General features: G+C 31.0%; 1 pseudogene; it reads right to left on the bottom strand.

Annotated features, from left to right (window-relative positions):
• Nucleotides 5,953–8,444, bottom strand: LOC104768112 (annotated as a pseudogene).

Here is a 9,445-nt window from a genome sequence, read left to right on the forward strand (position 1 = left end):
ATGAAATGTTGATGTATGATTACTTAATTTAATTAGTACACTGAAACAAAAGTTCTGGTGACTGACAATGACTAGAACCTAAGCTGTGGTGGACTGGTTTCGTTTAAAGTTTTGGAAAAATCACCGCATCGTAGCTAGCTATAGCTATCCGTAAACGCTTTTGATGATGATAAGAAAAGTTGGATTTATATTGAGTTCTGAGAATCTTTTGGCAAGTAAAGATTACGTGCATCTGCAATGTCTACTCTGGTATACCAAGAGCATCTGAGTATGTAGCTGGACACAAAGTCATCTTTTCATCCGAAGAAACTCAACTGGTCAAAGTAGTGGAAAGACTAAAAGCTTGGTCCTTTTTTCTCATCAATTCACTGCAATGATCCTTCATCTACGATAGGAGCTTCTTTCATAACTTTAAGTACAACAAGAAATGCTTTAGGCCAAAAGTTATCTAGACTGGTTGCATGATTTATTTGAATGTGAGTGAGAAATTTTTTGCCATGTGCATTTGGTTTGTCTCGTTAAAACTTGTAATAGTCTATGTTATGGAGGTTAGTGCAGCTGTATAAACAACACTAACGCTAATGGCGCAAGGCTTCTTGATGTAACTGTTACTATTAATAGAAATTTCAAATGAGAAAAAAAACAAAGATATTCATAATGATATGGGTACGTGCTCTTTGATCCTTTTAATTAGTATTATACGCTATTGACAAAAAAAAGAAAAACATTCATAATAAGAAGAAGAAAAAAATGGCTTAACAAGTGTACAAATTGGTTTGCTCTTCCTAATCCTAAAACAAAGATAGATATTAGCAGTTCATGAGTGTACGCCATGAAAACTGAAAAGGACGAAGTTTTCCGTCTCTTTGATTTGAAGGCAACCTACAAGTGGATGTCCCCAACAGCCATTACTTTACAAAATCTAAATAAGAACAGCGATGTGCTTCATGCTCGTCTATTTTAACAATGACGCAGATTGTATCATCCAAGTTTTAAATAACCATGTTGCAACAAGATAAAATTAAAACATGTCGCATCGCATCTAATCAAATCTTATAATGCTTGATCGAGTCAAATGTGACAACCATATAAAGGTTTTTTTATTACTTTTTCTTTTTCTTAAGATCAAATATTTAATAATTAATATGAAAATGCTGAAAATAAAAGCAAGAAGAGACAAAGAGAAAGTTTGAAAAAAAGTACAACTGAACAGGAAAAAAAAAATAGAGAATGTGTCTAGAACAAAATTAAGTGACGTGATGAAATATCTTACCTACCAATACTGGTACAAGCCACAGCGGCAGACTGGTGTGGTGACCATTTATTTGGACCTCAACTTGAAACTCACACCGTTTGTTTTCTTCTTCTTTGACATTCTAGGAGATGAACCAAATTTTTAAGGTCAGACTATTTCCCTAAATTAAGTGTAGTTGAGTACTCTATTACCGATGTATGATATAATGAAAATCTTCAGTGAAAAAAAAGAAAAAAGTACTCTATTACCGAGTTTTTAATGCACGAGATGTATAGTACCATTTCAACTAGTTAGATGGGATGGGTTAATACAATTTTAACTCACTATTAGATTATAAACGGTAGTATACCTCAAAACAAATTTTTACGTAATTTCTTTTTGTTAATGTACTATTTTAATACTAATCTTGCAAATATACTATTTTGTTAATTTTAGTGATTTACTATATAATCCGCAATATACCGCACAACAATTTTTGTTTAATACAACTTTAATAAATCAGTTTGATTCGACATATTTTGTGTTGTTAAAATAGTAAAATGAAGATTTAACCCGTATTGAATTATCATATTAGTGATATTTTTTATTTTAGTATTATCAATGAATCCTGTCATGTCATATAACCAGTCATGTAATATAACTCGTTTGTGTTATTTTGCAAAATTAATATGTTTAAATATTCATAATTTTATTTTTTTTATTAAGTTAAGATATATCAGTTATAAATTATAAACTTCCTAAAATTTTATAATTTACTATATACGATAAATCTATATATATATATATGTATGTTAGACATACATTTTTTATATTAATCGAGGAATATATATTTGTTTAAAAAATAAATAAATCACAATATATGCAGAAAAGATTTATTTTTATTAACTTTATGTATTATATGATTATTCACCAAAAAGAGATGATAGGAGAATAATTTCTTTTAATCTGGAATAAATCTTCTAAATATCTATATTAATTATAGAATATTATTTATATGAATATTTAAAATATTTTAATTATGCTTGATTGTAAGGATAGTAGAAAGAGTTAACTAAACTTGTTTGAATATGAATATAAATATTTTATTGTATTTAATGTTAAATGTTTTCAAAAACATATTTTTGAGCAAAAGGTGCTGCAATTATATTAATATAGATTTATACGCTTTTTTTGTTGTTGTGGTACACAATACAGTTTGTTGTTAATGACAACAAAAACAACATAACTAGAGGTTTCAACATCTGCGCTTCTATATAAATCGACATGATGTGAGAAAAGACAAACAAAATTTTAAATTGATGATGATATTCGGAATCAATTTTAAATTGATGCTTTTACATCATCTTCCTTGGCTCTTTAGGTTTCCTCGTAATATTGATTTTTATGAATAAGGAGAGCTAGGGACGACACTGCATTCTATTATAATAGTCTAAATCGATTAGCCAACTTTGTCGAAGCTAAAGAAGATTGATAGCCAACTACCATCTTATCTGTTCTGGGCTTCCGCAAGGTTTTTTTTATCCCCTCTTCCCAGGATGGGAAATGAGTCCTATCAAGTAAATGCCATAACCAGCCTCTTTTTTTAAGTACATCTTTCTTTGTTTCAGGCTCTTCAAGACCTTCCTCCTGCTAATCCGGCCATTACCGAACCCGTCTTTCCCAGTCAGTATAGCTTTTTTTGGAATATTTATAGCATATATTTTTTTTCTATTTTTTATTCTTTAAGTTTTAATTAATGCCGTAATTTAGTATTTTAATTAATTGAAATTTAATGTTTGTGGTTTTTACAAGGTTATAAATTTAATGGACTTTATAAAAAGAAGTGTAATAACTAATGATGTTACTGGATTTTAAAGTAAGGTTTCTTATGAAACGTCAGAATTATTAAAATTTGTTTATATGTAACCATCTTATATATCAATATCAAGTGTGGATGCTTAAAGTTTGAATCCATGATTTTGACTAATTAAGACCTAATTGTTCCTAATTGTGTACTAATATGAAATGAACTATCTGTACGTTTTAGGTACGAATTTTTCTAACTAAAATAACTTCACTGTTGCACCACTTAGGTGTTTGTTTCTATTATTAAACTAGGTTTGACCTCGTGTTAAGATAAATATTCATTATATATTAAAATAACTCAAATGTGAAATAATCTATATCCGAATATACTTGTTTGGTTACAAAAATTCTAAAACAATTTTTAAAATATATATCCGTTTATAAAAATTCAAATCACATCATATACTAAAAAAAAATCTAAAATTTTATTAACTTAATGTATTAAATAGTAATTTAAATAATTAAATATAAGATTAAATAAAAGTGAAAGGAGAATTATATTTTAATATAACATATTGCTTTAAATTAGGTAGATAGATTTTAGGAAATTTATATTATCAAATAAGGAAATCAATGTGTTTGGTTGTAGAGAATTTAGTTGGGACTTGTTTGGATACAGAGATAAGAAAGGATGACACAAAAATGTACTCCAAAAATGTTAAGATAGAAGCAAAATCTATGATCCATAGAGGTAAAAATGGTGTTGAAATATACTCCCTCCGTTTCAAAATATAAGATGTTTTAGAGAAGTTTTTTGTTTTATAATATAGAATATTTTCAATTTTTAATACAACTTTTAGATTAGTTTAGTATTTTATATCATACAGAATTGTTTTAGTTAAAACATCATATATTTTGAAACCGATGGAGTATATAGCTGAGCCCATGATCCAAACCGATCACATGACCAACACAACTTTTAAAATTTTGGTTTTTTGGTTTTTATAAAATGTGACAGAATTGGACTAATACAAAAATTTGATTCTGTTCGTTTTGGTTTGGTAGTTATTAAGATTTAGGTCGGTTTGTAAAAACAAATTTGTCAAAATTTAACCGATAGAAGTTCATAATCGATTCGGTTTTGATGAAATTTAGATGATTCTCGTAAATAGCACTAAAGATTGTTTTATTTTCAAATCTAGCACAACATCTCTAAAATTCTAAAATAGCACTAGATTTAAAATTTATTTTTTAAAATTAAACACTAAGTTCAAAATAATAACTCTACCCCTTCAAAATTTTACCCTAAATGTAAAAGTAAGAATCCAAACCAAAAAAAAATTCTAAAAATTAATTTAAAATATTTGAATTGTGTTAAATAGTGCTATTTTAAGAAATTTGTGGAGTTTACGCTATTTTTGTTTATAAAACATGTTTTAGTGCTATTTTAAAATAAATTTCCATAAAATTACAAATGCTTTGGGATTTCTTACCATTATAAATAGTTTTAGAACATTTTTTTGTTAGTGCATGGAAATGATTAAATATAAACGTAGATTATTTGAGGTACACGGGAAGAAGTAGAGGTGTCATGCAGGTTCCATGCCCGCGGACCTAGCCCAAATAGTACTTCAGCAGGGCAGGCATTGACACCAAATATTAAGCTCGTTAAAAAGTGGGTCTTGCGGGCCTAGCCCAAACGGATTGCGAGTTTAAGAGGGTTATACCCGCGGGTTGGGGGGTCCGCCCACGGTTTTCAAATATTAAATTAAAATAAATATTTAATATAGATAAATAACTATTTTTATATAATTTTAAATATATATCTTTTAAAAGTATGTGGTGACAAAATTAATTTAATGTAAAAATATTAAAACATCTATAAAAAATTAATATAAACATTGATTTCACTTAAAATTGTTTTTTAAAATTATTATTTATTACTTTTACTTTATTTTAATAATTTTTTTATTATTTAGGCCCACGGGGCTTGGAAATAACTTTTATGTCTGCGGGCCGGCCCGTTGCGGTCCAAAAAATAAAAATTGCCCGCTGCGGACGGCCCAGATGGATGCGGGCCGACCGGTCAGAAGGAGCTTCGCTAGTCGCTACGTACAGGTACAGCTATCTCAAAACATTAAAATTCATGTCTTCACTCTGGATAATATCTTGATTCAATATAGCATCGTCGTTAATTCTCTTGTGATTTTTAATCTGAAATTGTGTATATGTGATTTTTTGTTTTGTTTTGGAGACACTCATCAATCATCTTGATTGGTTTTTGACTTCTTTCTCTTTTGTGTAACAAAACAAATCAGAGAAACAAAATAAAAAGTAAAAGACACAGAATGAAACCCTACATCTCAATTGCTACACTACAGGCAGCCCTTTTAGTTAATGACAAAATCTCATAATATTTTAAAGCATCGTTAAACTAAACATAACCCTCTTGTGAGGTTTAATCTGAACTGTGTGTGTATGTAATATGTGAATGTTTTGTTTTGGAGACATTCATCTTCATTGGCAGTGGCGGATCTAGAAAATTTATTCGCTGGAGGCAAATATATAACAAAAACTTATATATATTAATATATTAAATAACATATTAAAATTATCATATGAAAACTCTCAAACATTTTACAAAACCACCCTATCACTTTTTGAAACCTTTCTATCACTTTTTCATTTGTGACAGATTTAAGTAACACTTTTTCATTAGAAACTGGTCTCATTCTATTGCGTGTAGCCGTCTTCACCAATTTCATTGCCAAAAAACATCTCTCAACACTTGCTGTTGCAACTAGTAAAGTTAAGACTAACTTCAAAAGCCTGTAAACCAAAGTATGTGCAAGATGCTTTTGGGTTTTTACCATCAAACAAGAAAGATCTCCAAGACTTTTCAAGATTTTAAATCATTCATCTCTACGAACATTGTCAATGTAGATATCCAGATGCTGCTCAAGGCACAAAGTCTCCCCATAACTAAAGTCATCTGGATAAAACTTAACCAACTTCACCAATTTTTCCTTGTCAAACTTGCAGAATGAATCAAGAGGACTTAAAGAAGCCATACATATAAGTAGATCAGTGTTTACCTCCGTAAAACGATCATTGAATTCTTGAAGCTGTAAGTTTAGAATAGTGTAGAAGCAGTTAACCTTATAATGGAGACATTCATCGTCATTGGCATTGGCGGATCTAGAAAATTTATTCGCTGGAGGCAAATATATAACAAAAACTTATATATTAATATATTAAATAACATATTAAAATTGTCATATGAAAACTCTCAAACATTTTACAAAACCACCCTACGCTCATTCAACATTTGAAACCTTTCTATCACTTTTTCATTTGTGACAGATTTAAGTAACACTTTTTCATTAGAAACTGGTCTCATTCTATTGCGTGTAGCCGTCTTCACCAATTTCATTGCCGAAAAACATCTCTCAACACTTGTTGTTGCAACCGGTAAAGTTAAGACTAACTTCAAAAGCCTGTAAACCAAAGTATGTGCAAGATGCTTTTGGGTTTTTACCATCAAACAAGAAAGATCTCCAAGACTTTTCAAGATTTTAAATCATTCATCTCTACGAACATTGTCAATGTAGATATCCAGATGCTGCTCAAGGCACAAAGTCTCTCCATAACTAAAGTCATCTGGATAAAACTTAACCAACTTCACCAATTTTTCTTTGTCAAACTTGCAAAATGAATCAAGAGGACTTAAAGAAGCCATACATATAAGTAGATCAATGTTTACCTCCGTAAAACGATCATTGAATTCTTGAAGCTGTAAGTTTAGAATAGTGTAGAAGCAGTTAACCTTATAATGATGCAAGTTGGTTATATTGGTTCTCCTTCTTGGTTTCCTTGGATCAACAAAGACGTCTTCCATGACAAGCATTTCAGCATTATGTTTCTCGCAAAAAGATGAAACTTTATTCATAAGTGAATCCCATCCATCATCCCTAAGCTTCTGCAATTCTCACTTAGTAGATTCCACCAATGACATGGCATTCAAAATATCTAGATCTTTCCTTTGCAAAGCCATTGACAAATTCTCAGTCAATCCCAAAATAAGTAGCATTAGTTGCATATAAAACACACAATCAAAAGTGTGAAAGTACTTGAAAAGACCGTATGCTTGACGTTTTTTGGAGTCTTCAATGGCTTCATTTTGGATATACTCAAGAATCTCAATGATAGTAGAAAACAATTCAACTAATCGTTCCAATGTTTTCTGATGAGAACCCCATCGAGTATTTCTAGGTCTTTGAAGCAAAATTTCTTGATTCAATCTTGTACCAGTGTTAATCTCACCTCTACTAATTCCTTCCTGCACTTTTCTTCGATAATTTTCTCGAATCATATCTTGCCTTTTGCAAGAAGCTCCAACCACATTCAATAATGTAGAAATCATATCATAAAAATCACCAACCTCAAAGTGGCTTTTTACGATTGCAACCACCACCAACTGAAGTTGATGAGCAAAGCAATGAACATAATAAGCAACACTGTTTTCTCTAACAACCAATGCTCTCAAGCCATTAAATTCCCCCTTCATGTTGCTTGCTCCATCATAGCCTTGCCCTCGCAGCATTTTCAAGCTCAACCCGTATTTAGCAAACGAATTATCAATAGCAGACTTTAAAGATGCAGATGACGTTTCTTTTACATGAACAAGTCCAATAAACCTTTCTTACACTGCTCCGCTCTTATCAACACATCAGAATAAAACAACCATTTGTTCTTTGTGAGATATATCTACAGACTCATCAACTAACAGACCAAACACACCATAATCATAATCAATTTTTTCAATAATTGACTTCACTACTTCTTCTGCAAAAGAATTTACGATCTCTTTCTGAATCTATGGAGAAATCATATGATTATTTTTTGGAGCATTATTCAAAATAACCTTACTTATAGCATCATTTTGTTCTCCTGTGTATTTCACGAGTTGCAAGAAATTTCCTCTATTGGCAGATTCTTCTGACTCATCGTGACCACGAAAAGACAATCCTTGTCGCAACAAATATCTGGAAACATCAATTGAAGCATTTAAACGAATGCGATACTCCTTCTTCACCACATCGTCTTGCTTAAACAAGGCATGCACGATAGACTGACTTTGCTTCATCAAATTATCACATTTTTCAGCAGCACAACAATGAGAACTGTTGGATGATTTACCGATATGAGTGTCTAACCTGTCAGGCTTATTCCAAGTACAAAACCCTTCTTTCACAAACACATCATTCCCACCTTTCTTTCGTACATCATCTTTAAATAAGTAGCAACACAAACAAAAAGCTCCCTCTGTTGATACACTATACTCTAGCCAAGTACCATACTTCTAAAACCAAGCTGGATTAAATCGCCTCATTGCATTACTCATCTTTGTTCTTTTTTAAAGGATGATCATAAGTTTGACATGCACCTCTAACAAGATATATACGTCTTATCTCGTCTCTTTCATTCGGATGATAACTCATTATCTCTTTCCTCTCAGCAGGATCCCATGGCAAATCATCAACATTGGTGTTGGATGTTGAACCAGAAATCGGTTTGAAAAATCGTTTCATATTGGCTTGCATATTGGTAATTTATCTATAAAACAAAAACATGTCACTAGTTGAAAAATTAGAAAAATACAATAATTTATCACATCAGTCGATAGTCATCACATGAATTCAGTAAAATGAATTACTTAAAGAATACATTAAACTATCTGATCAAAGGTCAATTAAAACCTCATGTGCACTTCAGGATCGAATGCACAGAGACCAAGCAATGCACTATGAGATTATATAGACCAAATATAGCTAAGGAAAAGAGAAAGTTTGTGTGATAAGTAACTATCAAGACTGAAAGTAATTAAGGGTTTTAAAATCAAAAGAGAGAGGATTGGGCATAGGAAATCATTAGGAAATATGATAACAAATTTAGACAATTAGATAGAGATGCATTAAACACCGTTCTTGAACTCAAATCTCGTTTGTAAAGCTATCCTACTTCCGCAGCGATAACTATCTAAGCAATGAATTTACTAAACCCTAAAATTCTGTTTGGATCTAGCAAAACAAGCAAGCATTAACAAGTTCAGGTTTGATTAGTTCACAAGGTGCCTTAACTTCAACTTCCGTTGGCTAAGGATCACCTTGCTCACCTATGTTCCTTTCAAGCAACTCAACAACACTTTTGGTGCCCCGATGAATTAAACCTAATATCTTAATCTAGGTGATCAGTCTAAATTAAGCATTAAGAACAACAATAGATGAAGAACAATAAGATCAATCCCTAGTCTAACAAATCTAGCGTCAATTAATCATAACAACCCTAAACCCAATTGATAAACTACTCAAACAGAAATAAAAGAACAGCAAATCAAAGAAGAAG

The sequence above is a fragment of the Camelina sativa genome, chromosome 19 (assembly GCF_000633955.1).
Source record: "Camelina sativa cultivar DH55 chromosome 19, Cs, whole genome shotgun sequence".
NCBI lineage: Eukaryota > Viridiplantae > Streptophyta > Magnoliopsida > Brassicales > Brassicaceae > Camelina > Camelina sativa.